The following is a 6,000-nucleotide window of genomic DNA, read 5'->3' on the forward strand; positions in this document are numbered from 1 at the left end:
AAACACATTATAGGTTTGATATCATTGGCATGCCTTGAAGCTCAAAAGCACATGATTTCACCTAGTGGCTTACTCTTCTCTTGATCCTTATTGCTAACTAAACCAGCCATGGTTCTTCATGTGCTTCTTTGGTAAATTGGCATTTCTCTTCAAGCTTTGCACTAATGTAACCGTAGTTAGAGCAAGGATCAATCAAAATATAAATAATTTGATTACATATCTTACCTTCCATCTCAATAATGGATGCTTGGTAGTCTACTTGACAATTATCCATTGATCCATAAATCATGGGAAAACGATGTGCCATGTCTCCCATGGTGTGAACCTCTTGTGCACTGTAAATATTTGGACATACAATTATCTACTATAGGAAGTATCATTTCCGATGGTATCATCCACATGTCCAGCAACACAAAGGATATTTGGCCTCATGTTAGTGTTTCTATTTTGTAGGCTAATGTGCATGACCCTTCTCAATTAAACTAAATTTTTGTTAAACTCAGCTTGAATTAGTTCCGGTCGTGTTTCCTTCCTTATCTTGAATCTCTTAAGCCACTTCCTTTTATCCTTTCCACTGCTCTTTGCTTTCCACTCACCCTTGGATTCTAGCCTTCATTTTTCTTGCCCATAACAACGCTTCATTTTCTTAATGGAATCTTTTAAATTTTTACGCTCATGCATATCAATTCGGTCTCTAAATGATAAAGTAATCCTGCTAATAGATCATTGCACTTTTTCCATCTTTTGCAAATTTCCAAACTCACATCATAAAACTCTTTCGCCTTGCTATCATAATAGTTGTATGAGAAGTATTTGTATCTAAAAAGACCCTGAAAGTCACCCCATGTCAGCCTCTCTTTAGTTATACCATTGACATTCTTAAGATCTTCCACCATATTTTTTCTTTTCCTTTTAGAATGTAGGTGCCTATCATTAACTTCATGTTTTTAGAGTAATCATCAATCCTAAAGAACTTTTCAATACCAAGAAACCATGCTTCTACATCTTCCGATTTCTTTATTTCCCCATTAAATTTGGGTGTTTTGGCCTTATTTAGTTCCTTGCGAATGTGATATTCACCTCTCTTACTATGATGATGATGATGATAGTGATAATGCTAATGATGCCTCCTGGTAGTAGAACTAGAAGGCCTACCAAAGTGGTGCACCCAAGTACTAGTGATTCCCTCTAGGGTACTCAATGGAGAATTCCTTCTCACAATACCTCCACTTTCTTTTCAGGGGCTCTTCCTGGAATTGCTACCGTTGTTGGCTTGTTGGGGCCTAACCCAGGTTTTAGAGGTGAGTTAGTCGAACAAATCCTGAAACTAGCAGCCCTTTCGGCATCAGTCCACAGTGCGTGAACTGAGGTCTCACCCGAGTAGTATGAGAGGGTGTTGGAACCAGATTCCGCACCCTAGGGATGTCTTGATGAAGTTTTGGAAAGTCCGCAGCCTAAACCTGCACACTTGCGGCCTTCTGTGCAGTTGTCTATACTTTGCACCTTGTGCAACTGTCTTCGCGCGACTATGTGTAGAGTGCAAAGGAGGTATTCTCTCGATGCTTTATTCTTACTGTTCTTATAGTTCTTAGTTTAATTGCGTAGGCCCAATATTCTTATTTATATTTCAACATTCATAACCAGTGCGTGCACATATAAAACTGTAAAGTGATGCATAAGATAATAGAAACACAGATACCCAGTAATTTAGAATCAACTTATCTTTATTATTACATCTCTCAGATACAATCCCAACTCTTACCCTACGCACTCAGCTGCAGGGGTCTGCGCACACCGCTGCAGTCTCTACTAGGCCTCTGTGCACTCAGCTGCAGAGCCTCTATCTATTACCATGACCCAAGACTCAGACTTATAGACTCAGTGTCGCTCTATTTATATAATCCCATGGTCCGCAAACCATAGGTAGGTCAACAACATACATACTCAAGGGCAGACAAACCTTTGACTTGTCTTTACGCTTCATGCTCCATGCACTTCACGGATCCTTTACAATACAAATTTTCCTAAAACTCAGGCTTTAAGCCCAAAAACTGTTGCGAGGGGGATCGATGCCCAACAAGCCACCAACACAAACATCGTGACTCACCCTCGAGTCACTCCGTGGGTGCAGTGGTCTTTGCGTGGAGTGTATGGAGCAAGTTCTATTCTTCTCGTAGGTCCGTGGCACACTATTCCACCGTCTGTTGTATCTTTTGCATACGTTCCTCTAAAAATTCATTCGCAGGGTCATATCCCTACCTCAGCATATAGATTCCCTGGATGCGTGCCAACTTTCCCTCGATCTTGGTGGTCACTATGAATGCTTCATCGATCCAATGGTAGAGGCGTGCCTTAGGCACTGCTTATTTTTGACGCGCGACATCCACCTGTTCCTTAAATGCTCTACATCTTTCATCTTATCCAGTCGCTGAGTAAGGTTTACCATCTGCGTGGTCCCTTGGATACTACCATACTCCTACTGTAACTCATGCGCTTCTGTCTCTAGCTGCTAAATAGTTGGATTCTCCTATAGTGAGGTGAGCGTGAAGAGTGAATGATTCAACATGGTTGTGCAATCCTTTTCTGCTGCTCAATTTCTTCCAACCCCGTTTGAATAGCATGGGCACACTGCTCTTTGACTTCTGGGGGTGTGGAGGGCTGTGCCCTTAACCGCAACTCAACAATCTGCAGGTTCAGCTCCAACTGAACCTTCGCCGTTTCCTCCTTGGCCTCCCCGACTCCAGCCGCCAGTTGGTGAATCCGCTCTACTATCAATAGCGCTGCCGGAACGGCCAACTCTGGTACGCTGCAACAGGCTTGCTCAATGGCCTGTTCCAATCCATGGGTCTATGCAGCCAGGTCATCAAACGGCAGGTTGAGCTGTTCTGTATTTATCTTCTACTAGCTCAAGACCTGGAGTGCGTAGCCCTCCCTGGCGCGTAACTCTGTTTTAACCCCATCCTGGAGCTGATACAGGGTTTCTCTCGGTAGAGCTACCAAGTTCAACCCCAACCCCTTCATTCTTCTTATCGTGGCCCTGTCACCATCGGTTGCTACTGATAGCATGCCTTCGGGTAACAAAAGAGTGTTCATTGTGTAGGTGTGCAGAACCTATTCTGATTCTAATTTTCCTGTCGCGACGTATGGTGCCATTATTCCTGCTTGTGGGGGTCGCACCTGTAACTCCTGTAAATGCACTCTAAGCCCCCCTAACATAGTTATCTACTCCATCATCAATTCTTTGAAGGCGTCCTTAGTGACATCACGAACTATTTTTCCAATGTCAAAAGGTCACCCTTAGTGAGCGTGATTAGATCCATCGAGGCCTTTGTTGCCTTCACCTTCTTCCTCGGGGTTGGTTTCTCAGGACGTGCGGCCGCTTAAGTTGGGTTGATGGAGAACCGGGGTACGTGCATTCCTTTATCTATCCTCTTCCTCTATGTCCTACTCCGTGGACATTTCTTGGCCCTCCCCAGGCTCTTCTGTGGGCGCAGTGGTGGTCTCCTTTTCCTACGCTACTATTGCCTTTGCTGCTTCCTCAACATTCTTTTGCACAGCGGCCGCCAATTTTTCTTCGCACTATGCCCTTACCTCTGCAACGGCTTTTTCATTCTTCCACTTCTCTACTAGCTTTGCGATGTGGAGCTTAGCTTCTGCTTTCTTCCTTTGTGTGGCCTCTTGTTATAGACAATTTTGTGCCTTGCAGCATCAGGCATGAATTGTCAATAATCCAAGGGATCCAAAGTCCCTAAACATGATGTTCCTACCCCTAGAGGAACAAGGTCAGCAAACAACAGCTCAGAGATCAGTTCTCCACCTGAAAACACTCAAAAACAAGCAATCCTGAAATCAAAGCAGGTGCTCCACTAGGCTTCTGCGCTGAAACTCAACTCCTCCATGGTGTACCTGCGTTGCAAAGCAGGTAGAACAAAGGCCACCTGCGCTGAGCGAGATGGGACAAGTGGCACACTGAGTCATTGCTCTGAAATCTTCCAAAAATGACACTTGGATCAGGGATTTCGCCTTGTGATGAGTCAGAGGCTCTGTTTCTCCAAGTGGAAGCAAGGTTCTCCAAGTGGACTCAAGAACTGAAGATCAACTGAAGAGAGAGAGGACACAAGGCAGCTACACATCAGTTGCAAGCTGACTCATCCTTTCTCAATTCATCTATATATTGAGCTCTCTCCTATGAGCTCAGGAGGCTGGAATTTTGTGTAAAGTAATGATATGCTGTTGGTTTCACTATAGAACTATTGGGTGATTGCTTGAAGGAGGTGAAGAGGAGAAATTCTTTCTGCTGGAGGTGTTGCTGGATTGGGGCCTTTAATGGTTGTAACATTCTCAGAACTTTACTTATTCTATTATAAAAGCTATTGAGGTTTCTTCTATATGCACTTGTTTCAATGATGTATTGTGATAATTGTATATTTGATTTATGCTAATCCTTGAATCAGTTATGATTGCATGCTTCTTGTAGTTTCCTTCTTTGTTATTTTTGCAGGATCTCATTGTAGCTGGCCAGCAAAAGAGCAAGGAGCTGGGAGCAAGCAGCAAAGAGAAAGAGTTGGATTCGACATTAAGCGCAAGGCAACGGTTAGTGCATTTCTTCATTCTCTCTTGCTTTCGTAAAGAAGTAAACCTTAAGTAGTTTTCTTTACAGTTGTTGCTGAGGTACTATCACCCTTAGAGTGGGATAGGGTCATCTGAATCGGATACTTTTCCCTACAACAAACTGGCGACTCCGCTGGGGATCGTATCTGTTTGATTGTTTGTAGTATTTTTCTATTCATTTTAAAAAAGTACCAAATCGAAAAGCTTTTGACTATTTCAAAAGCGAAGTAGAGGGCAGCTACTCTAGCTCATTTCTGAGCATGTTCATGATTTGAAGAGCTGATCTACAAGGATCCTTGTAAGCTCTTAGTGATAGATTTTCATCTTCCTTGTCATCCCTTAGTGTGTGCTTGACTGATAGCTTCTGATTTGAGCAAAAACTGTGAATTTTTGAGAAAATTGTGACCCGGAAACTGTGAAAACGCAACTTTCGTTTTCCAAAGCAGGTAGTACACAGGCTACCTGCTTTGCAACGTAGGTCCCGAAGGGGCTACCTGCGCTGAGAGCCAGACTGGCTGTGCAGCACCTGCGTTGGCCCAATTTTGCCTTGTGCATTTGGGTTTTCCTCCCTTTTTTCTTGCCTGTTTTCACTATAGATTTTGCAGCTAGTTACCAGTCTTGTACCTGTTCTGAACCAACCTTACTTGCCATCATTCCGCCTCTATATATAATGAAATTGTACTTGTTCTTTTGTATTTCTTACATCATTTACAATTTCCCATAACGAAAGTGAACTAGTCTTGCTTTGGCCTCTTAGATCTGAACCTGTGTTAGGCATTTTGCTGGTCTAAAGAGTTAGCTTGTTTGCTGTCCATAGCTGATTAGTATTTTACTTTCGACATTATGGTTTGATTTCATGTATTTCCAGTGATTAAACAAGTAAATCTTAAGGTGTCTTTTGATTTGGACAAACTTGTTTGTTTTCGCTTTAAATCGAAATCAAAGTTAAATAACAACTTTCTTTTTGTAATACATCAACATTAAGAAAGGGGAAAAGAAAATACATGCATTGTGCATTTTGCATTTGAAAAAAGTTTGCATGATGATTTAGGAGAAAGTGCATTAGTTTGTGCTGTGTGAACTGTGTGAAAAGATTTGCCTTTCTTCTCCCTCAGTAGTTAAGATTTTCATCAGTCAAAAAGATTTGAAAAAGCTTGCTTCTTCATCTTAGGCTGCATTTAGGAATTTTTCATATACATCTCGTGGTGAACCTTGAAAGGCAAACTTTAAAAAAATCAACTTAAAATATACTGAATGAACCTAACAATGCATTGAAACATAACGCAAACACATAGAGGTCTAAGCTAGAGACGTTGTTCCGGCGTCGTTAAACGTAGTGACTGTCGATCTCTACGAAGGTGGGTGATTCCTCCTGAGAGACGATAGCAC

Source organism: Pinus tabuliformis, chromosome 3_2, assembly GCF_031772625.1.
Source record: "Pinus tabuliformis cultivar Carrire ecotype Pingquan chromosome 3_2, CPIR1, whole genome shotgun sequence".
Taxonomy (NCBI): domain Eukaryota; kingdom Viridiplantae; phylum Streptophyta; class Pinopsida; order Pinales; family Pinaceae; genus Pinus; species Pinus tabuliformis.